The sequence below is a fragment of the Mauremys reevesii genome, linkage group 2 (genome assembly GCF_016161935.1).
Source record: "Mauremys reevesii isolate NIE-2019 linkage group 2, ASM1616193v1, whole genome shotgun sequence".
In the NCBI taxonomy this organism is placed as follows: domain Eukaryota; kingdom Metazoa; phylum Chordata; order Testudines; family Geoemydidae; genus Mauremys; species Mauremys reevesii.
The window spans coordinates 106,976,672-107,001,968 of record NC_052624.1 but is presented as its reverse complement, the minus strand read 5'-3'; the positions used below and the strand labels follow the sequence as shown (position 1 = coordinate 107,001,968).

The 25,297-nt window shown below is 39.0% G+C and overlaps 1 long non-coding RNA gene across 2 annotated transcripts; it reads left to right on the top strand.

Moving 5' to 3' along the window:
• On the top strand, positions 1-25,297 carry LOC120399345. 2 transcript variants are annotated; one of them, XR_005595101.1, is made up of 4 exons: positions 1-60; positions 21,996-22,090; positions 24,529-24,718; positions 25,204-25,297. It is a non-coding gene; the product is annotated as an uncharacterized LOC120399345 (long non-coding RNA). The 2 variants fall into 2 exon arrangements; XR_005595103.1 differs by having other exon boundaries at positions 21,996-22,098.

Genomic DNA, 25,297 nt, shown 5'->3' with positions numbered 1-25,297 from the left:
GTGTGGCTGAAGGGCTGGTTAATGAAGACACCCTCAAACCATCGGTAAGGGAGCCCTAAGGTAAGGGTGAAGAAGGGAGAACCAGGAGAGCTGTGGGGAAGTGGCCCAGGGAAATGTAGCAACTCTGGCAGTGAAAGGTTGGCTGCCAACAGCTGCTACCATTAGGGTCCCTGGGCCAGAACCCGGAGTAGAGGGTGGGCCCTGGTTCCCCCAACCCACGACTACAGGAACATCTCCTGGGAGGGGAAGTCAGGCCCCTGTGAGGACAGGAGGCTAAACTGTTCTGAAATAAGCTCCAGGGGACAACAGAGACTGTGGGAGTTCTCTCACCAACCTCCTTGCTGGCTTATGATGAAAAGGGCTCAGTAGACTGTAACCCTGGCCCTAGAGAGAGAAGGGCTACGTGGAGGGTCGCAGTGAGCCACTGTGGCTAGCATAAACTTCCTAGAAGCGCAGGAGCAAGGTCAGAGCTCTGCCACGATACATTTAGTCTTGTTTTTTTTCCCTTTCCTTTCTTCCTGGCTCTAGTCAATTGTTTGGTCTTGGGAATTTATTAATAGCCCCAATATAACAATTTCATTTGTATTTAAGCTTACAAGTCACCCTTAAGTGACTCGTTGGCTATATCACTATATTACTAAATTAACAGTTCTTGGCATTAGCATTATGAGTCTTCAGAAAATAAATTGGGGCCTGATTCTCATATACAATAAGACCACTTTATCCTATTCTGGCAGTGTCAATGGAATTACTCTTTTCAGACTTGCTTTTCAGCGAAGTCACTTGGCCAAGTTTACTGTTGACAAAGCACTGTAATAGCACCTGGCAGACTCTATGTGGATACTAAGACATGTATGCTCATGACAATGGATGCAGCTCAGTCAGTGGTGGTACTTCCCACTGAGATACATCTTTATTTCTGCCCATTTGACATAGTTAGTTAGTTCTCACTGACTTCGCTAGTTATTACCTATTGTTTTGTACATGTTGGTTTGATTAAAACATTTCTATTACATACTGTCATTCTGACCTTATCTTTTAGAAGGGGTCAATGTGTTCCTGTTATCCTTGGGAAATGTTTTTGTGATATCCTTAATATTGACATGTTCTGGTACCACTTAATATCGAAATGTGTTTGCATACACACTCTGTGACTAGCACTTCTTAGAAATGTATATTTCTGCACTATCAGCCCTGTTCTTGCCAAATTATGTAAGCAGGTCCTGCCTCATATCAGGCCTCTAATACAAGGGCTTATGTCTCAGGTTCTCTTCCTACTACATTCAGTACACCTGGCTTCGCAGTCTACCTCTCATGCTAAAGAAAAACGTATTCATGTTTACAGTGATTTTCTTTTCTTCTTTCAGTATTTATCTCTAACTGGCTCTTGCACTGTTATAAAAATTATACAAAAGCTATTATCAAGGCTATTTCTAAAGCAATTACACTAGTGCTAAAATTAATACTGCTAACAATAGTTAATGTAAATTCTACAATAACAAAGCTTTGATAGTTGTTAAAAGAGTATTTTCCTTTTTTTCTTAAACTTCTTTTCTATTGCTCTAGCAATGGAGTATCTACATTAGCTAGTGCTTTTTTGTGTTACTTTATACTTTATGAAAAACAAGATAATACAGCGTATTGTCACAGAGAGACAATGGCATTGTGTCATGCTCTGAGGATTCCAATACAATTTGTTTCTTCTTTTGGAGAATAACTTTTAAACATTCAGTCCAAAATGTTCAAACTTTGGTGGTTTACCAAAGTATTCTGTTATCTTTGACTTTTTTTTCTTTGCATCTCTGTGTTGTAGTCAGAACACCAATAATTTGGAGGAACTATAATGCATACCCTAGGTTGTCTGGGCTGTGGGTACATCTACACTTCAAGCTGGAGGTATAATTTCCAGCTTGGGTGGATGTGCATGCTCTAGCACACTAAAAATAGAAGTGTAACTGTGGTGGCACAGGCAGTGGAACAGGCTATTTACTTGAGTAAATACTTGGAATTCTGGGCAAGGTTGTATTTGGGGTTGCTAGCCCATGCTGATGTGACTATAGTTCCATTTTTAGCATGCTAGTGCTCATATGTCTACCAGAGCTGGAATTTACACCCCCAGCTCCAAGTGTGGATGTACCTTGAACGGAGCAATCTATCTCTGAAGTTATGGCATTGAAAGAGGATAACGTAGGAGAATTTTGAAAGCTATAACTAGTGGATTTAGCCACACAATTCCCCACTAATTTCAAGGGGAGTCAAGAGGCTAAATCCTGTACTTGGGCTTTAGAAAATCTCCAACTGAGGGGAGTTTCTTCAAACTATCCCTGTAGAGTTTGCTAGTTGGCTTTGCACGGGTTTCTCTTAGCTTTTTGACTGTGAAGATCATGGGCTTTTGACAGATTACTTCTCCTTGATTGGTCTTGAGTTGGACTGACTAGAATCTCTGTGGATTTCTAGGTCTCTTGACACCCAGCCCTGCTCAACTAGGTTGTTTAAACAGATAGTGTATATAGCCCAATGTGTCACATTGACTCAGCTAGCCTGCTTCTTTTGAATTAATAGATGAACAGAACAGGATTAGGGTTGTTAACCTGAGTCAGTTCTAAACATCTCTGTAAGACAAAGTGAGTAACTCGTGGTCATCTGTGGTAGCATTAGTCTAACAGGCCACTGAAGTCAGTGTTGCTTATTAGCAATTATGGCTGCAATTGTATTTTTCTGACTGGTGGTAATGTTGTCTTCTAATAAAAGTTTAGAAACGGCGGTTTTGAATGTTAGGCTCATGCCTACACTTTATACCTACTTTTCTTATCCATCTCCCAGAACAAAAAAGAGCATTGTGTTCACTCGGAGTGTGGTACAATACTAACATGATGATAACAGCTGAGTTCAACATCTTGAAAATACCTCTGCATAACAATCAGTTTTTTCTAAATAAGAAATGTAGAAAATAGTGTTTGCAATTACAAGTTTTCAGTTGAAACAGGGTGAATCAGACCACATATTAATAAAATTATAAAGTTAGTATTTAAATAATTGTGGGTAGAGCTGTCCAAAAATTTTTATCACCTTTTCTAAACAAGGAAGCAGCTTTTTGCCAAAATATTTTGTGAGAATTTATGTTTGTTGAATTTCTTTAGACTTTTATATATTAAAAAAAGTTCTTTACAAAAGAACTCTGCAAAAAATATGAAAATTTCTGTCTTTTTTTTCAAAATTCTTCTTAGTTTTTATTAAAACTGAATTTTTGTTCTGTTATTGAAAGTAAAATGTATTTTGACAAGCTCTATTTATAGATATTTTGGAAGGTGTAAAATTGACTGTGGCTGAAAATTGCTATCTATCTATCTATCTATAGCAATTTTCAGCCACAGTCAATTAGAACTAATTAATATTTTTCCAAATTTTGAATTTTGAAAAAACATGTTTCAATATAATCGGGGGTTGGAGAGAGAAATGTGTTCAATACTAAAGGAAACTCGAGGATTAATTTTGAGTTGTTTAAAACTACTACTAATATATGGAGTTAGTCATGTTAGCTATGCTTGAAATGCATTTCTGGGTGTTACCTAGAACCGTGGCTCTCAATCTTTCGAGGCGATTGTTCTCCTTTCAGGTGTCTGATTTGTCTTGAGTACCCCCAAGTTTCATCTCACTTAAAAATTACTTGCTTATAAAATCAGACATAAAAATTCAAAAGTGTCAGAGCGCACCATTACTGACAAATTGCTTACGTTCTCATTTTTACCATATAATTATAAAATATGTCCGTTGTAATATAAATATAAATATAAATTTCAGTGTATAGTATATAGAACAGTATAAACAAGTCATTGTCTGTATGAAATTTTAGTTTGTACTCATTTTGTTAGTAAGGCTTTTTATGTTGCCTGTTCTAAAACTAGAGATGAACTGATGTACCCCCTGGAAGATCTCTGCATATCCCCAGGGGTACACATACCCCTGTTGAGAACCACTGACCTAGAAGATACTTAATCTCCTCCTGCCCCCCACTCCCAACTTCCTTGCACTGTCTTGCTTTTTCTTACCTATGGCAGAAACCATCTACACATTCCTTCCTCTGGCCTGTATCACTTCTGTTCTTTTCCAGCTTTAATCCCCTTCCTCAGTCCCTTTTGTTGTTTAGTTTCTTGGTGCTTCCTTCTCTTATCTGGAATTTACTCACTCTCCAATCGTAATCCCACCTGCTGATTTAATCTCTTCCCAAGCACAAATACTAACTCCCGTTCCCTCTCTCCAAGTCTGGGAATGACTTTGCTATAGGTAACTCATATCTGTTACAATGTGTTTTCTGTGCACTGCACCTTTAAATTGAGGGACTACTGAGTCGTTTGCCACATTGGTCTTGGAGACCTAGCCAGATTCTAAAGAGGAACCTATATTGTGCTTGACTGTGGAGACCTTACTTTTGACTTTGTCATTTACACAGAAAGCATATGGGCTTTGGCAACCTTTTTTAGGAGCGGAAGGATGATTTCATGTGCATGGTCTCCCAGCCACCAGCTGAAATGCAACGAAATAGGCATCCTGCTATTTTTTAAGAATGTAAAGTAAAATATGTAATCAATCAAGGAAGACTTATTAATGGATTGTTGAATTTTAAGAATTGAAAAGATTCACAAGGATTGTCATGTCTTTCAGCTTAACTAGATGCAAATTTGGTCCCATTTTTTCTTTTTTCATAAACACTATTACAATATATTTAACTTTTTTGCTTTTTGTACGGTCATGCTGTACAAATAATTTAAATTTACTCTCTTTGAACATCTGTCTTGAGATACTGTATGTCTATACCATATTTGCTGGTGGTATGTCGCGTTACACCGTATTCTTGGAATTTCTCACGTGTTGTCAATTTACGTGCGTATTGCAGTAATGGAATGTACTTAGTGTATGAAATATATCTCCATCTACTAATAGTAAAACCCAGATTTCTAAAACAAATATTTGACTGCGAGTAAGTAATGAAAAAGCTCAGTTTAGCCCACATGAACAGCTGGATAACATCTAATTTATAGCAAAACTTTTATAATAGAATCTGCATAAATATTTGTAATAGACTCCAAACTGATGCAATTGAGTGATTTATTAGTGTTTCACAACTGTCCAGTGTTATTTGATCATTCCAGGCCCAGTCCCGCAGTTTTTATTGAGTCAAAGCTCCCTCTTTGAGATTTATCTGAGTAAGGATAGCAGGATTGCAATCTATTCATTGATTCCCATATCAGTTGTCATGGGAGCCATCAGTTCTATGATTTAGATGCTTTAAAAATACTCCCTGAGCTTTAAGAGTTTAGTGCTTGAATGAGAGGGTGGATGGGTTCATGCATTTGTAATGGTAACAGTTCAGTAAATTTTACTCAGAGCTGCAAAGGTTAATCCTGGTTAATACTGTAGTTGACTTTACTATTGGCTAGTTCTCTGGGTCTGGCAAAGCTCTGTTCATTGCATGACCTAAATGCAGAGGGCACAAAGTCTTACTTTATGACCTCCAGATTCTTGGGCCATCCAGGGACCAGTTGGTGTGCTCTGTCTGGTAATGGCTCCCAATGAGCCTATATCCTAGCTGAAGATCATCAGATTACAGAGATGCACTATTGGCCATGGTAGAGTGGGATTGGTAACACCGGCTTCTCACCATCCAAGAATGCCCCAACACTGATTAAGCCATCTCTTTATGCTGCAGGACCTGTGCTAATGGGATTAGGAGGATCTGGTCCTATATGCTCGTGAGATTGCTCCACAAAGGGGAAAAAAATCTGGAGATCTGAGTGTGGTTACTTGTCTGCAGGCAGCACATTTAAAAAATGCAAATTTGTGTCTCAAACAGTGTTTCTCATTTAAGTGCCACATTTTAAAGCATCCAAAGTGTCCATTAAAAATTCCTTAATTATACATACACAGTTTTGGGGGAGGGGGCAAGGTTGCCTGCACTCACAGAAGCTGCCTGTGCAAACAGAGAACAATGCGCTCTTTCTTTGCTCTGCCAATGACTTCAATACCTTCTTTCTGTCCTCCTCCCACAGCTGTGTCCTTGCTGCCCTTTCTGTTTGGAATATCCTCCTAAAGCTGTCTCATTCAGCTCCCTCCGTAAAATGTACTTCTGCTGCAAAGCCTATAAAAACGGAGAGTGAGGAGCAGTAATCTAAAAATCCCCCCAAACTGACAGCTATCAAGATGCGTACCAGGCTTATTGACCTGAGTGACCATGTTATCTTATTATAGTTGCTTTTGTGCCTCCTCTCTCCCCTGTTCCACCTCTGCTGCCTTTTGCTGTGTCTCCAGGGGATGTCTTCACTGCAGCTGGGAGCAAAGTTCCCAGCCTGGCTAGACAGACTTGTGCTAGTAGAGTTTAAGCTAGTGTGCTAAATGTGGATGTTCTGATTCTGGCCCTTAAGCCCATACAACTCTCTGGGCATCACAGCGCAAGCAGAAATGGAAACATTGCTATATTTAGTGCACCAGTGTGAGCCCCACTAGCATAAGACTGTTTACCTGGGCTTGGAGGCTTGGTCCCAGCTGCAGCATAGACATGTCCAAATGGGCACCCTATGGGTTCAGGAGGCTGCCCATATAGAGCTTAATACAGTCAATGCAAATCATATGTGTAGTGGCCATTTTTCAGTTTTAGTTACTCCTAGTGCTGGACTGAGGTTGCTGTTTAGGGGAGGAATAATTGACTGCTGATTAGGGTGCTAGTCTGGGGCTTGGGAAACCCAAGTTTAATTCCCTAGTCCACCAAGAGACTTCTGGTGTGACCTTGTGGAAGATACCAAGGAGAACATTTTCAAAGGGGACTGAGGAGGCTATGATTCACTGAAAGTGAGTGGGACTTAGACTTTGAAATGGTTACATCACTCTTCAAATGGTACTTCAGTGCCTACATCACTTAGGACAGTTTTGAAAAATTTACCCTTGGTTCTCTATCTGAAAAATGGGAAAATGGTGCTCCCATTCCTCACAAGGGTGTTTTGAGGATATTACATTTTTGATTGTGAAGCACTTGGATGCTGTGGTAGTGGGAGCCATATAATCACGTTTTTAAGAAGAGACTGATAATAGGGGAAGCTACTGACTCAGAAATTTGCTGAAGTATTCTTAAAACAGTGGCCCACATCCTTAACTGGTGTAAGATGATGCAATTCCATTAACTTCAATTGAGCTACACTGATTTACACCAGCTGAAGATCTGTCCCAGTATTCTTCATAGGTAGCTTTCAATGACTCATGATATATGCTGGGCACAGTGTTCTTGCCAGCTAATCAGTCTACAGTGCTTTGCCTCCTCACATTGTTCCACTTATTGGATGATGCCTAGCAATGCACCATGCTATGCACACCTACTGGCAGCTCATTACTACTCTTCCATGCAACACCCCTTGAATCCATGGTGAGCACTGCTCACCTGCCCCGCTCATCACAGCTGTAACAGCAACCCTCCTTAACTTTTCATCTTCATGCTTGTTTATAAATTCGTAGCATTAATACCAAGAATCTAAAAGAAATAAAAACCGCAGACGTGAAAGTGCATCCCAGCCATGATAAACTGAGTGAATTACAGCAGTAGGGGTGTTATAGTTCAGGATTTAGGAAGGTAACCCAGTGAGTACATGCTCCGGTGTTCATTTTTCATCATGAAGGAGCTTATGGAGCTTGAGTTATACAGCAACTACTTCTTAAAGATTAATTTGTATTGACTGTTCCCTTAAAATAAAGAATCATTCTTATTTTTAACACACATTTAGATTGTCATTAATTTTCCAGAAGTTATATGACAAAACCTTTTAAAATACAGAACCAATTTAATAATGATCCTATTCTCATATTTAGATTCCTTGAGGGCAGCTCTTAGAAAATTAGATCAAGAGGTGTTTCTGATTTATGCAGAGACCGTATTGGTGTTTATGATACTATACTGTTCCAAAGGGATTTATTATACTGTTCTCTTTGTCTATTTATTTCAGTCATTCTACCAGGGAGTAAATCACCTGGACTGGAAAAACACAATTTTATAGCCATAAATTATTGGGCAGTAAATTACCTTTTTGGAAAACACACTTTTGCTATGAAATTTTCCTGCAAGAAATCTTTATGATCTCATTTGGTTTCACCTTTGCAACTGAAATTTAAATAATTTAGTTTTTCATTATTAATTCATGTTGAAGTAATTTGTGAATGTTTATATTCTATAAAGTGCATCTTTTAAATTATTTAATTGCTTACATCATTTCAATAAACATATTTAATTTTTCATGATTTAGATATCACATTAGCACATGATGCCACACAATGTAGATCAGTAGAAAGAAGCTCCCTTTTTTAACAGAAAGAACTGATTGAACATATTGAAATGGCACCATGCAATTTTACTTGTCCCTGCTTCTCTTTCCACACATATTCTGTTTATAATGTGTAATGTGACCTTGTACTATATTTACTATTGAAAATGATTAGTGATGTGGAAACAGAATCAAATTTATAATCCTTCTGACAGGAGGGATTTATAGAGGTTATTTAATCTTGTTTCTAGCATAAGAACTCAGTCTGTTACTAGTGAAGTGTTTGGAGAATCAGTTCATAGGTGAAACTCAATTTAATGAGGCATTACTCATGAACAAGAAGGAAACTTATTTCATAGGAGTGGATGCTAGGGCAAAGGAACAACTGAAGTTTACCAGGGAAAAAGGTATTTGCCAGGCTGTGGCTAATGTTTAAATTCTATGAACTTGGTCCTCCTGGGGGATAAAGCTGCTGTTGTGCTGAAATCAATGGGAACATTGCCTGTGTGAAGACTACAGGGCTAGATTTCTGTTAGCTAGAGCCTATGTGGATGCTAAGCATTCAGTTCTACCCCGAGTACGGTGTATTTGAATGAGAGTTACTTAAGGGCAGAATTTGGTTTTCTTATTCATAACACAGGACCCAGTTCTGCTACATTTACAGTGATTAACTCTTGAAACAGTGGGTACTCTCACTGATACAAATTAGAAGGCTTGCATTGTAATCTTCTACTCATTGTGAATGAGGGTAGCCAAATTTGTTTCATATTGTTTTAGGGCCAGATCATGGATTCTGATTGTTTTCACTTATGCTAGTGCAATAGCTCTCAACCTTTCCAAACTACTGTCCCCCTTTCAAGAATCTGATTTGTCTTGCGGACCCCCCAAGTTTCACCTCATTTAAAAACTACTTGCTTACAAAATCAGACATAAAAATACAAAAGTGTCACCGCACACAATTGATGAAAAAAATGACTCTAATTTTTACCATATAATTATAAATCAGTTGGAATATAAATATTATACTTACATTTCAGTGTATAATATAAAGAGCAGTGTAAACAAGTCATTGTTTGTATGAAATTTTATGTAGCCTGTTGTAAAACTAGGCAAATATCTAGATGAGTTGATGTACCCCCCTGGAAGACCTCTGGATACCCCAGGGGTACACGTATGCCTGGTTGAGAACCACTGTTAATTCCATTAACAGCAATAGTGTGATAGCAGTATAAAACCAGTGCAAGTGTGGATTACAATCAGGCTATAAATCTGGAATACTTCTAATGAGGACAATGCTCCTAGTTTATAATGCATAGTGTGAACCAAATTTTACTCAGTGCAGCTCCTATTGAAGACCGCAGGATAGCACCTCTGTAACCTGGTAACCTTTGTTACCATTGATTGACATGTACAATGTAAAATGCTACTGTATTCTTGACATTAGTTAAGATTTCTAGTTTAGAGCTGTGCAAAATGTTTGCAAAGAAATCTGCCTGTTTTTTAATGTTGGTTATAAACATGAAACTCATACCAGGTTCATCTGAATACTTGCTATGTTTCAAGCACCTTTGAGCAAATGCAAGCCCATTTATGGTTTGCACTGCAATCATGTGGAATTCATACATTTGAATTATTTTGGTATAAAAACAGGCAAAAATTGGTGGTGCTCATTACATTTCACTTTGAGATTTTGAATTAATTTGAATTTGAAACTCAAAGCTTGGGAATGGAAGGTATGTATTGGGTACACACCTATATAGAATCCCCCCTCGCCAAGATATTTGTATGTATCCTTGTAAAATCCAAGTTTTATATAAATGTGCTCTAATTCAACATGCAACAATTGAATATTATGATGGGTTCCCTCTGGGGTGCTGTCTGGAACTGGGGTACTACTGAGTCCCCTGACCCACCAGTCTGGACTCCCCCTCCCCCTGTAATGCTATGACAAGCTGCAGACACGCTCCTGGTCTCACACTTTCACCAGAACACAGGTAGGGATACACCTAGCTGTTGTAGCATGCAAACAGGCTTTCTGACCAGCCCCTGTATGGAAAGGCTATACAGCAAGGGCACTTATCAGCTTCTCAGGCACATACCCACTCTGGAGGGTAAACCCAAAATTATACTGTCTTGCACTGCACAGAGAACTGTACAGCATAAGCTCATTAACTTCACACTCTCCCTCAATGTGAAGAGAGATATGCAACAGCTTCTTGCCCCAAGTATGATTTTCACACACTGGTTTTAGAGAAAACAAAAAACAGTTAATTAACTATAAAAGATAGATTGAAGTGATTATAAAGAATAGCAAACAGATCAAAGCAGATTACCTATCAAATAAAAAAAACACAAACTAAACTTAATATACTAAAGAGATTTGATATCAGTCACAAATTCTCACCCTAAATAATGATTTAAACTGGTTGCAGAGATTCTTAAAGGGCAAGATGAACTTGCTTGCAGCTTAAAGCCCCAGGTGTTCCTTTCATAGGCTAGAAATCCCTCTAGCCTGGGTTCAGTCCTTCCCCGCCATTCAGTCCCTTTTCCTCAGGTGTTTTCAGGAGTCTCTTTGGGTGGAGAGTCAGCAAAGAACCATGATGATGTCACTCCCCTGCCTTAAATAGCTTTTGCATATGGCAGGAACCCTCTGTCTCCAGGCTTAGTTCCCACACTTTTCAGTGGAAAAATACTGGTATTCCAAGATGGAGTCCAGTATCAGGTGACTTGGTCACATGTCCCTGTAGGGTCACAGCAGCCATAATGCAGAGACTGTTTTTAGCATTCTCAGGAAGGCTCTCTGGTGGGAGATTAGCTTCTTCTAAGACCTTTTTGTTCTCCCTAATGGCCTTTTCCCACCAGCCATCTAGACTGATTGCATTCTGTCTAGTGGCCATTCCCCAGGTTCAAACACATTTGTAATGGGTGCAAAGACAATCTTCCTACCTTCAGAGACCAAAATGATACATTCATACAAATAGGACAATCATATTCAGTGAATCATAACCTTTTCAGTGATATCTTTCATGACCAATTTTGCATAAAATACATCTTAGTTATGCGAAAATCATATCAGAACCATATTTCTATGAAGAAAATGCGGCAGAATGTCACAGATATGTGGTGAAAAAAATCATTCTGCAACATGTATATGAACAGTAGATATGATTTATGACTTTAGGAATTGTCCATCTGGATTTGAGTATGGATGACTACTGGTGGTCTGATCCTATCTGTTAACTGCGCACATAAAACATTCTGGATTCAACACCTTGGATGAAGTTCATATCTGGATCCTGTGATAGCCTAGGATATCTTTCTCTATTCCTGACCAGGACTTGGGGATAACCAAAAAAGGCACTCCTAGAAATCTCTTCCCAGGAGTATATTAAGTCCAATGCAAGACAGGAGAGGTCTGAGTATTTATTGAGGCTTGTGTGGATGGCAGTAATGAAAAATAAATATTGCAGCTTAGAACCTCACTAACAGTTCTCATTGCCTTGAGTTAAAAAGTTCCTATGTCTGCTGACATAATTGGCATAGCTCTCGACTTCCACTTTTATGGTTGCTCTGTTATTCTGACATTTTAACATTACAGGTGTTCACTCTGTACAGTCTTGCATTTCAAAGGTAGGATGTGTGCACATATTTGCTTGGGACAGGATTTTCAAAAGTGATTAGTGATTCTGAGTGCCACAATTTTTGGGTGCCAAACGTGGGGCCATTTAAAGAGGTTTGATTCTTTCAGAAGGTGCTCAGTATGTTTTGAATATCAGCTCCCTTTAAGGTGTGTCACATAGACTCCAAAATCACTAGTCATGTTTGAAAATCTTGGCCTTGTCTCAGAGAGGACCCATGCCTGCTGATAGTGGGAGGGTAGAGTGAGGGCATCTGGCTTCAACAGTGTTACTGAGCATTCTCAGTACAAGCCAAGCAACAAATCGGGGGGGGGGGGGTGGAGAGAGAGGACGTGACCCCACATGGCACTTCACACACCGCCTCTGCCTCATCTACATTTATCTCCAATTTTATATGCACTTATAAGCTACTTTCTATTCCATATGCCCAAACAGGAATCCAAGGATAGGGTTGGGGGGGGGGGGGAAGCATAGTCCTTTTTCCAATATACAGTGGCATTAATGGGAACAAGTTTGGGATTCCATTAAAATGTATATTTATTCTTATTTCTATGAGACTTGCCTTAGAACTCATATTTCCCACAAAGTGCTTATGATAGCTGTGCTGGTTTTATTGACTAGAAAATTTACAAGTTTTATATTTTAACCTGTGAGATTATTTTTGAACCCCGTAGTTTGTAAAAAGAGACGTTAATAAACTCTAGATTGGTGTTGCCTTGAGTTAAGTATTCTTTATATTATATACAATATTTATATAAAAATTAGAGTATCTAGTGTCGATATTTGGTTGGGATGTTAAAGGTAAATGGAGCTCAGGTTCATTCTATTAAAGATTACAAACCATAATGCTTAAATTTGGGATCCAGGGGAAGAAGAAAAGAAAGTATAATTGGCTTATGTCAGCAAATTTAGCACCTGATTCAGAAAAGTACTAAGCACATACTTATATTCTATTGAATTCGATGACCACGGATGACTGGGGAGGTATAGTGAGACTCAGCTAATACCCCTTTTTAAATCTCCATACTTGCTTTATGCTGGGGGAGCGGGTGGAAATAACACAAGGTTTGACAGCAGCACACTTGAGCCCAGTAGAAAGTTTGCCTATGCTGGGGGATTCTCTGCTGGAGATTTGTGGCCAGATCATGGCCCCTTTGTCTCTTTAGTGTCCCCAATGGGATCATAACTGGGCTGACCAAGTGTCAATTAAACAGAGATCCTCCTACTGTCGTCTTGTTACTGGATGGTAGAGTTGTCCCATGATCAATACATTGATTTACACATTTAAAGGAAAATTCCAGTTCCTGTAAATTTCTCAGTCAAGCAGCTTTCTTAATATTTTACTCCATTAACAAATTGTGCAGAGTCTTCCTCGTCACAAAGATATGCAGCTTTAGTGCATTCTTAGTGACTTCTGCTCATTCTTTGTTTTAATATACAGTTTGTCAGGGGTTGCACTTTTTTGTGTGTACACATAAATTGCATGAAAATGCTATGCTCAAGGTTTTTTAATTTTATTATATTTCTATGTAGAAATAAGGTCAGTAATGTCTAGAGATGGATAAATAATTTGTAGCCATTATTTTATATGATGGAATTTGCCTCTTTTTCTGTCCATAAATCATGTGCAGATTTAAGTTAAAAGAATACTTCAGTATTCATAAGTATTTGACAAAAGAAAATCAGAAATGATCCACAGAACAAGAATTACTTTCTGATCAGTTTTCTGCAGGAAACTTATTTCTGAAATGCAAGAGGAATTGGTTATTTTTAATTGGACACACGAGTCATTTGATACTGTTCTGTTCCTGGAATGGATGAATGTTGCTCTTGGAGAGCTAGATTCTGCATCCATCACTCGTACTGAGCAGTGCCTCATTCTGTGAGTTGTCCCATTGTATGTGAGTGAGGACAGCAGAATCTGACCCATAATTACGTTTCTGGTGTAAATTCTCACATTTGCAAGTTCAAAACTTCAGTTTTGTGAAGATACTCTAATATGTGTTTAAAATTCACTGATTCCTGCAAGTGAATTTTTTTTACTGTTTAATCCCCAGAATGTTAACACCACATGGATGTCCGTGAACACAGTTAAAGTGAATTAACTGTTTTAATTTGACTCCAAATTTTACACTTTTTGAGGTATTTGCTCAGCTCCAGTCTTACCACAATCTAATATTATGCATTCATACAGAGAATGCCATATTAAAAGGAATTATATTTCTATTTTTTATTTATTGTAGTTCATTTTTTACATGTGGTATAGGCTAAGAATTGCAGATGATGCTTTTCTCCAATAAATTGACAAAGTATGTATTAAATTATTTTTTCTAGACACAGATACAGCTGCTAAGGAACAAAATACAGTCCTTTAGATAATAGCATAAATAAGAAAGTATAGAGCACACAGAATGCATTGACTTTTCCTAAATGTAATTCAGCCAAAAGAAGGAAGTACAGATTTTTGGAGCTAAGTTTTACTATGCATGTAGTTAAATTGCTAAAGAATACCACCAAGGTTAATGATATCAAGAAATTATCTGAAAGAGTAGTTTACTTTAATTAACTTCAGACAATTAGATGCAACTGATCATTTTAGTAATCAAACACTGGTTTCTTTTAATGCTTATCAAACTTGATGGATGAGAGTCTACATTGGAAGACTATTTCTCTTTTTTCACTCTTATCACATAGGCTGTTCTCTGCTTGGTGTGTATGTACTGGTGACTGATGAAATGTTAAAAGAAACTGTAAATAAAGATGTCAAAACTGTCATCCTGTCATAAACAGTCAGAATATCACTACAGTGGTGGGCATGGGTTCCCTTTAGTAACTTTCCATCTTTCCATTACCTTTTAGAAACTTTTTTCTTTCTTCTACAGGAGGGATTCTCTATTCTCTATTTTGTACATAGTTTTAAATAGCACAGACATTTTCCTTTCACAGCAGCTAACCAGAGAGCTCCTGCAAACGAACTGCAATTTCACAAATTGCAATAATTTGTATTTGAGAGGTAGATGTGGGAGAAGAGTTTTTTTCCAGTGGTCAGAGAAGGGGGCTACCAGTACGGCTATGTGAAAGATCAAACCAGAACCCCTCACATAACAAGAAATAAAGTTGTGTTGTGGTTCTAGCCAAACCTGTGAACAACCAGATTGATCTGTAACCATGGTACCAACACAGGGCCCTGTCATTGACTCTTAACCTATTCGTATTCCTCAACAACTTGTGCATGGTTGCTCAGTAACCACACTGGTGCCCTTAGCTATAACACTAATAGATATGGAACTCTACGTGGCCCTGCTGTTTAGTGGTGGCAGACACAGGAGTGAAAATGTTTCCACCCCTATTGTTGCCCATACACAGTACTGTAGTGAAGATGCATAATGTATTAGAGAAGGCTCCCCAGAGGTCAAAGGTGGGAATCTTTCCCTTGGCCTCTGCCTGATCAACAGCCCACTAAGGTCATGGAACTGTGGGTTGTGAGAAGAGGGAATAATTAAAATGCAGAAGCCTAGTGATCAGAAACTATCCAACATACACATATAAATTAGATGCACATTTAGACAGATGTTGAATTGAGTTCAGTTTGGGATTCTTCTGAAATAAACTCATTGGGGATCACCAGCTGACAAGAAAATAAAATTCAGAAAATAAGTGGGTGGACTGCTGAAGTTATGACTATTTATATCTTTGTTTAGAAGGTCAAATTCATATTATAAATTACAAACCACAGGCATGTCTAATGCAACTAAGCAGCAGGAAAATAACTTGTCATTCAGAAAAATGAAAAACCCTAAAATAACATACAGAGCACAGTTACTAATGTGCAATACACTTATGAAAAAATAGATTAAATTTATGTTGCTTTATACAACCATACGCTGAATGTTTTGGAGCCTAGTTGTAACTACGGGCTCGATCTTGCATTCCTTTAACGCTCAAAATTCCCATTGAAGTCTGTGGATGTTTTGGGTGTGCATGTAGATTCGGTATTAATTTACAAGTTGCAGCAAAAGCAAGATATTTGTATATATGTGCTATGGTATCAATAAAATAATTGTGCTGTGCTGCGAGTAGGTTTGCTTAGGATTAGTGTTAGAGTACATGGGCTACTCAGTTGACCTGAGTCCTCAGAGTTACCTGCTGTATCTTCCAGAACTGATTTAAGAAAAAAGGTTGAAAATGGAGATGCGAATCAGAAAAGATTTTACACTGTCAGTGAATTCCTGTCTGGAAAGGTTATATTGTGAATCAGGATTTTGACATGTTCACTCTGAGAGACTCTCTTCCTCCTCTTCCCTCCATAATGCCTTAACAATATCCAGAGGTTCCTCTCTTGGTTCACTATGAAAGAAGGCCTTCCTGTTCCAAATCACACTTTGCAGCATGGTATATATTGCTTGTACCCTTTATGAAGAACCACTTAAGAAATATCAGATTCTAGGCAGTTTTGCACTTGTTGCAGAATGTCAAATTAATTATAACAGCTGTTATAATAGCTATGATGGGCATGCAAAAATTTAAATCCTACTTGCCTACCTTTTGGCCTTCTTAGGTTAACGAGCACATATGAAGAAAATCATTATAGTCTTAATCCTTTTACTTGAATACTCTGTGACACATTTGCTTATTAAGAATGTATGTTAGTGAAAGGCGCACTTATTAAAGTTAAATCAGCAATGAAATCATAATGATAGGATACTGCTAAGTCTGAAGACTAGACACAAAAATGTCTTTTTATATTCAAAAATAGTTTAATAAAAAATTCTATATTTGTTCTCTTACATGGAAATTGTTAGAATAATTGTACTATGATGCATTTCAACTCTTCTGCCTTTTTACTATAAGGAGATAATTACCTCTCTGTTTGTATTCTAGTGCAATGATTATTAAGTCAATTATTTGAAAGAATAAAAGGATGAATACAATGTAACACCTCTCTATACACAATGCACTCTAGGGTGTATAATGGCTCTAGAACTCGTGGGATTTCACAATAATTTAATTTAGCTTTCCCTTTTGGAGCCAGTTGGCTTGTTTAGTGACTAAAGCCTCAATCCTGCAGTGAGCTCCTTCCTCAACACACAGTACATTCCAGTTTCAGGGCCTAGGGGAGATTCTAACAGACTCTAAGACATTGATGTGATAAATAAATTCCTACCCCCTAATATAGTATAGCTTTGCACCAGACTTTTTCAGTTCTGAACTACTATAGATGCTCTTGCATCCGGTTCTCCAAATTAAACATGGAGGCTTGTGGGCCATCCCCCGGTTATGGCCACAGTTTACAGACTCCAGAAATTTAAAAAATATTTATAAAACACTTAAAATATAGAGCTCAATTACAATAAATAATACAAAATAAGTCATTATTCGTTTTTGTTTTTTTCTCATATTGCTAAGGAGTGTGGTAGGTGTTGTGCAAACACAGAACAAAAGGACAATCACTGACCTTGATCCTGGAAACATTCGTGCTTAACTGTAATCATGGGAACTATTCACACATGTAAAGATAAGCACAGGATTGTTACTAACATACTTAACTTCCACCTGTTATGACAACGTGGTCAGCATCAAAACCCTGCTGTAGTCTATTGAGCCATTAACTAAAATGGGTTTGGCTCAGGCTCACATTGAGTGTAGTTTAAATTGGACTATTAGTTTGATCAGTGATTTTTCTGTTGCACATATCTGTGTTGGTCTCATCAGTGCAAAGGAAGAGGGCTGTTCTGCTATCTGAATAAGAAAATGATTGACAAGGAGATCAGTTTCACTGGTTTAATTGGCAATCCATCTACTGATCCCTCCCAGAGGGCTTGCTAATTAATGCTGTTGGAAAGCTTTATTTCAGAGAACACTTAGTTTTTAGGTGTTAGTAGATGCATGTGAACAGACAGACAATTCAAAAAATCTCTTGACCAATTATGTGTAGTTTGTTTATACTTGCGGTTTAAAAAAAAGAACTTGAACGACATGAGTAACATGAAGAAATGCCAAAAAATATTAACACCTTTTTATATAAACATAATCTAATTTTTGGTCCTTTTATTTATCTTTTTCAGGTCTTTATCACCAGGTTGATTTGTACACCCCTCCTGAACCTATATTACACCTCTACCTCGATATAACGCTGTCCTCAGGAGCCAAAAAATCTTACCGCGTTATAGGTGAAACCGCGTTATATCGAACTTGCTTTGATCCGCCAGAGTGCGCAGCCCTGCCCCTCCTGAGCGCTGCTTTACCGCTTTATATCTGAATTTGTGTTATGTCATGTTGTGTTATATTGGGGTAGCGGTGTATCTGATTTGTTAATTCCAATAGCTGGACAAAAAAGCAACTAGCTTAACATTAGTCATTTGAACAATCCCCACCCAAACCACTCCTTTTACCAACATCATAAGGAATTCACGTCAATGTCTGAGCTCTAGTGAAAGTGTTCTATCCACACCAGTGGCTTTCGACCTTTTTTCATTTGTGGACCCCTAAAATTTTTCAGATGGAGGTGCAGACCCCTTTGAAAATCTTAGCCATACTCTGTGGACCCCCACAGGGGTTTGCAGACCACAGGTTGAAAACCACTGTTCTATGGTAACAATCTTTCGCAGACCCCATACACATAGTTTGCGGATCCCAGGGGGTCTGCGAACCATAAGTTGAAAATGGTCCTACAGTGAACACAGAATGGGATAAGTGAGGTACTCTTTCTATGGTCTGTTTTATATAGTCTCTATCCTGCCTTTTTTTCTATGAAGAAAACAAATATGCAATAAACTAGAAAATAAACTGCTATAATTACTTGGGTAACTTCCACATTTACTTACTTCAGAATCCCAGCTGTGTGGTGCTGCATAAGCAGCAGAAATCATATTTTATTTGCAATTGTGTTGATACTTCATGTAAGTAAGTGCTTTGAGAGAGCCAAATAACTTACTGCTGTTTGCTAAATGTTCTTTCATGTGGTCGAATAAGGGCCCAGATCTGCTCATAATGAATACAATGGGATCTTTGTCATTGATTTCAATGAGAACAAAACTGAGCCCTGAAGCAGGGCCGCCCGCGGGGAGGGGCAAGTGGGGCAATTTGTCCCAGGCCCCGTAGGCGCCCCCACGAGAATTTTTCGAGGCCCCTGGAATGGGGTCCTTCACTCACTCTGGGGGCCCTGGAAAACTCTTGTGGGGGCCCAGTCCCCCAGAGCTTCTTCCACTCTGGGTTGTTGTTGGCAATTTGGCAGCAGGGGGTCCTTCCGGCACTTCGGTGGCGGGTCCTGGGGCGGGTCTTTGGCAGCAATCCGGTGGAAGGGGGTCCTTCCGCCCCAGGACCCGCCGTTGAAGTGCCGGGTTTTTGGCGGCAATTTGGTGGTGGGGGGGGCTCCCCGCCGCCGAAGACCCCAGTTCCCCTGAAATCTCTGGGTGGCCCTGCCCTGAAGGCCAGATTTTCAAATGCTCAGCACCCCCATTTGGGGCATGATTTTCAGAAGAGTTCAGATCCTGTTCAGGCACCTCAGCAAGGGACAGATGTGCAAAAGAAATAAGCACCCAGTGCGTTGGACTCTTTTTTGAAAATTTGGCCAATTTATTTTGGTGCAAATTGTGGGTGCTGCAGTATTTTGAAAATTCTGGCCTACCTATGCTTTGCTACATTTTCCTCATAGTGCACGCAGCATCACACATCTTTATTAAACTGTATTTGCTGTTCCAGAGACAGCCGAGGATCTAATTCCTTCTGAACAACTACACTACTCTGTTGTACAGGTTGCTTTGCTTAATGATCCTAATCTAGTTAGCAATTTTAGGACCACCTACTGTAGAGGTTGTTCAGTTGTCTTCATTATTTGTATGAACATTTAAGTGGGCTGTACTGTTCGAAGCATTAATTCGTAATTAAACTTTCTGCAATGTTTACCACTGGCTCCATTTTTTTTTCTTTTGTAATCCCGTTTTCTAGCATACATCTCTCTCTCTCTCTCTCTGTGTATATGTATGTGTGTGTGTGTGTGTGTGTGTGTGTGTGTATATATATATATTAGAGAGAGAGAAATCTTATTTTATCTTTTTTATTTTATTTATTAACTGAGCTTGGCATATTGAAACCATAAACAAAAATCAAATATCTCTGCTACAATAAAAAATAAGACTTGAAGGACAATACTTCCTGTATTTTAATTAAATAAAATAATATAGTAAGCAGTGATACATGTGCTAATAATTATTAGTCAGAATATTTTTGCTTTACTTCAGCTAACACATCCTTTCTCTCTCTCTCTCTCTCGCTTTTCTTTTTATATTCCTCTTTTAAGTGTCTTTTATATACAAGTCTTTGGGCTTATGAATTAACCAGCCTTACATTTATCACATCTCTTTAGAGCAGTGGTTCTCAAACTTATTTGACGGAGTCCCTTTCTTTATGTCTGTAGTTGTTTGTGTGTCAAGCACATATACCGCCACTCAGCTCTGAAGGCAGCACTGCACCAGCAGCAGCCCAGAAGTAAGAGTGGCGGTGTGAAAAGTGATATTCATCAATATCACTTTTCACAGCAGACTTAGTGTCCCATTGCCACTCTTACTTCTGCACTGCTGCTGCCACTTCCGGAGCTGACAGCCAGAACCCCGCTGCCTCCAGGTGAGGGAGTGGGGTGGGGGAAGAAGAGCCCTGGTGGCAGGGCTCTGGCTGTCCCCCTTATCCATGCCTCATGGGTGTGTATGGCCCTTCTGCACGAGTCCCGGATACCCGGGGCTGACAGCCAGAGCTCTTCAAACAAAAACACACAGCTTGCACCTTTCTTGACACATGCGCACCTCCCTTGGGAGGCCTGCCCCATAGTTTGAGAACCGCTGCTTTAGAATATTGTCTTTGCTATCTGTGCTTCAGTGTGTAACCTTTCCAGCCACAGGGTAAAAGGTCCCATGGACTTTCAGTAAAACTTAGGCTCCAACGTGCCTCAGTAGCTTTTGAAAGTGAGACTTGCAGTCCTAAAATCACTCAGGTGCTTTTGAAAATTTTACCCAGGTACAATTAGGAAGTGGTATAGAGGAGTGGCACTCCAGTGGCAGTTGCTGGATGTATTTTGCCTCTGGATGCTGAGGCAGGCAGAATGTCTTCAGGAAGACTGACGGTGCACATTCAGCAGCAACAACTACTAAACTGTTCAAATGTGTTTCCACTAACTCCAACCTCTGAATGACAGAGGGTCTAGAAAGTATGGTGGTCTCACCTCTGCCATGTCTGCCTATATCCACTTGGGGTGTGGTGGACTTCAGACCATGCTAGTTCACCTCTCACCCATTCTTAGTGTCTGCTTCCTTTATGGAGTGTTGATTCGGGAAAGCACCCCTAATCAAGAAGATTGCTTGGCGTGTGCTTAAGTCTCATTTAAGTGCTTTCCTGAATAAGAATAGACTTAATCATGTGCATAAATGCTTTCTTGAGTTAAGCCCTGGGAGGTCTCCCTGTAATGCCCGCCGCCCCCCCCCTTTTGTACATACTTGCAACAGCAATCACAAAGTGGCCCAGTATTAAACTCTGGGATCAGCATTTGCGATTCTCCCTCCTGTCCCTATAATAGGATAAACCCAAACAACAATCCAGAACAACTGAACTTTGAAAAAAGGTGGATCAGATTTGGATTTTATATTCCCAAAGAAAGGAGAGTTGGAATCCAGAGTTCTTGTTCTGTTTGTTACAGCGCCCCAGTTTGTATAACTTGGCATAACTCCATTGAAGTCAGTGCAACTGTGTTTACTTCAGCCAGGCATCTGGTCCACAAAGGTCAGATCTAAATCTTGAATTTTGATCCAAGGTTGTGGCATGGGCCGTGGTGCCCTAATTCCCATTGCATTTTTCTGGTCTGGGTTGCAAAACAGCTTAGGACCTATTGACCCTGTCATTTTATACATTTGATACTAAAATAGGTGCGATGTGGGGACACTTGAATTCTTTTTGATATATTGTCTGTGTGTCTACAGCACCTCAGTAGCACGTATAAAACAATTACATTGTGTGAAATTAGCAGTGCAGCATTTCTGAGCCTAGCTTTCTCTGTTTGATTTCCCCACAGGCATTCATTTCACATGAAGAGACAGAAACAGAAATCAGCCGTTTGGTAAAGTTACAAAATGATGTCAAAGGATTTCTTTGAAGATGCAGATCCAGGTACAGAGGTAATCTGGCTGGGATGGAGTATGTAGAACCCAGTTAAATGATTGGTAGTTGACTTCCGATCTAATCAATTTATTATTAAATCTGTCACTAACTCCTATGAAACACTTCAAAATGACGTCCTGGATTCACAGTTACTTCATTTTTCATAGATGCTTAATGGGAATTGTATTGTAGAAGATACTATACATACATTTTTTTTTAAAATGTAAAATGTTTGTGTTGAGGATGGGTTTGTAATGAACAAATTGAGGAGGAATAGAAAAGAATAATCCAAACAAAGCCCTCACTCCTCAATTAAGTATTTATGAGGGCATTTTGGCGAATGAGCTAAGGATCTCAGGGCAGCATTGAACTAGGAACAAAATTTAAATTTCTGTTTGATAAAGACCACAGTTGATCACTGAATGAATGCAATGATAAGGTTGTAATTCACTCCCAAGGCTCTGTTGCCAATTTTAAATTGCTTGAGCTACTCTCTGCTGACTTATTGCATCTCCAGGACACATTGCATGAAAGATCAGTTCCTCTAAATGTTCTTTAACAACACAGCTTTCTCTCTGCCATTTGAAAAATGTTTCCATGTCAGACATTCTACTTTCCTAACAGTATCTTTAGTAACACATTTCATAAAATGGTTTTCATGGAAGGAAATGCATAAAACTGCTCTTCTACTCTGAAAAGTGACTGTAAAATGACTTAGTAGCATCTGTTTCTCAATGATTTCATACAAAATTTAATCAATATTCAAGAAAAATGCATTTTAACTTATTTTTTGGTAGCCACGCAAACTTGATTTGGGATCTTCTATAGTAGTAAAGATACTGGGACCAAATGATAGGCTGAATAACACCTGTGCATCTCTGATGTCCTCCATTTATGCCCTCGGTGACAGCTGTGGAGCTCAATTATCCTTCAGTGAATGAGACGGCTGAATTTTTCTCAGAAGGAATCTGATTGATTGATTTTAGGCAGCACTAACAGCAAAACATGGGTTACATTATTAGATGAGCTGCTGATATGACCTTAAGAATCTGGTAGCTGTTCAATACTTTCTTTAATGACTTCATTACAGACTTGATGACTTTGCTAACAAAAAACATTAGTAATGTATAGGCCAACCTTTTATGTAATTATAGTAAGATACCTGTGTGGTTAGTTAGAATGATACAACTGTGTTTAGAATGAGCTGCTTTCTTTCTGGGATATGGCATACAATGTAGTGTGGAGCTGAGTGTATTACATGCAATGGCAGCTGGGGTCCAGGAGAGAGGCTGACAGACTGCTGGGCTCTCTGAAAGTTAAAATATGTGGCAAACTACTTTGATTGGGCTATGTGATGTTCATAGGTCAATTCACTGCTCGCATAAGCAGACATAACACCCCTGGGCTTGGCCACACAGGTGACACAAATGGGGGGACATGTGGGCTCATGTGCCCCCCACCCAGATTTGCTGCTTGGCTTGTATTGAGCATGCTCACATGGACTGAGCATGCTCAGTAATACTGCAGAAGCCAGCTGCCCTCAGTCTACCCTCTTCCCTCCCACTATTGGCAGGCAAGGGTCATCTCTGCTTGGCCCACTTATGCCAGTAGGGAATTTGACTGTCATTTGTGTGTTGTTTTTTGGCTTCATAAGTTTAATTTCCCTTATACAATCTCTGCTTTCTCCCTCTCACCGAAGTCCTCTTCTCACTTATCTTTGGTCTTCAAAGGTATGGTTGTACCTGCATCGCTCTTCTGCTTGTTGTTTTCTGTTGTCGATTTCCCAGCAATACCTTCTTTTCTACCTTATTCAGTACAACATTATTTTGGGCAAAGCTGTATTCCTTCACTATATTTCTTTCCTTTTCCCTTTGTCATATCTCACCTTCCGCTGACAAACTTCATTCCTTTTCCTTCCCTTCTTTCCATCTCTCCTCCTTTCCTCTTTTTCTCACTTATTCTCTTCCTTGCATATTTTATCACATCTCAAGCTACTGGAACTACTCAAAGCAGCTGTGAGTGTTGGGAGCCATCCATCTCGAAAACAGCCTAACTAAATACAATTGGATGTTGCTTTGGAAACACTTGAAACTGAAAATGAACAGCTATTCACAACAATGGACTAAACTTTACCTGCGGTAAAATAACAGTGGTTATAAAATGACATAAGCCCCAGAAGGTTTTGAATCATCATGTATGAGTCCTCTGTATTCTGCATGCTGTGTCGGGAATGGTAATGAAGTTTTTTAGCAGTCCCCACTGTGTATGCAAAAATGGCTTTTTATATACTGTTTGTAATAATTAAATGTGATATCTACAATAACATATTTATATGCGGAATTATAAACATCATAAAGACTAATGGTGATTTTTTGTCTAGTGTGAAAACTGGCTGGTAGGGAATGGAATATGCTCTCTCTTCTGCCAGAGTGTATTTTTCTTTGCAGATGATAACATATATGAACTTATGAAATAATTGCAATAAGGACCCTGAATAGTTGACACCTGTAGTATGTGGTACCAGTTTATTATCACATTGTTGATCGCCCTGAAATTTGATCAAGGCTGAAAGGCTCAAAATTGTCCCTGATGGAATGCTGATCAGCCAGTGGACAAAGTTGGAAAGCTCTCATGAAGGTAAACACCATAGCAGCTGGTCTTGAGAAGTCACCAGAGGCATAGTATGACTTTGTTGCTAAGTGACAAGTTTTTAGATAGCTGTTTCTCTCCCTCATGAAAGTACCAGAGTGATGTTTTTACAAAATGTAATTTATTTTTGTAAATTGGAGCAGAATCTGTATGCAGTCTGTATGCAAAAATAAACCACATTTGTGAAATGAAATCATTGCTCTATTTCAGTGGTTTTCAACATTTTTTTTCATTTGCGGACCACTAAAATATTTCAAATGGAAGTATGGATCTCTTTGGAAATCTTAGACAGCGTCTGTGGACCCTCAAGGGTTCGTGGACCACAGGTTGAAAAACTTTGTTCTAATGCTTTAAGAGTGGAGAGGAACTGCCATTTAAGAAATGACTGCCTGCAAGACCAATAAGACACAAATGGTCTCCTCTTAATACAATAAGTACCCTGATTTTTTTTTTTTTTTTTTACTTTTCTATAGCAGAACTTTAGGCAACCAGCTTTATATTTGGATCTCCTTATGGTGGATGTTTTGGAACTGGCTGAACTAGTCAAAGGGAATGACATGTTCAACA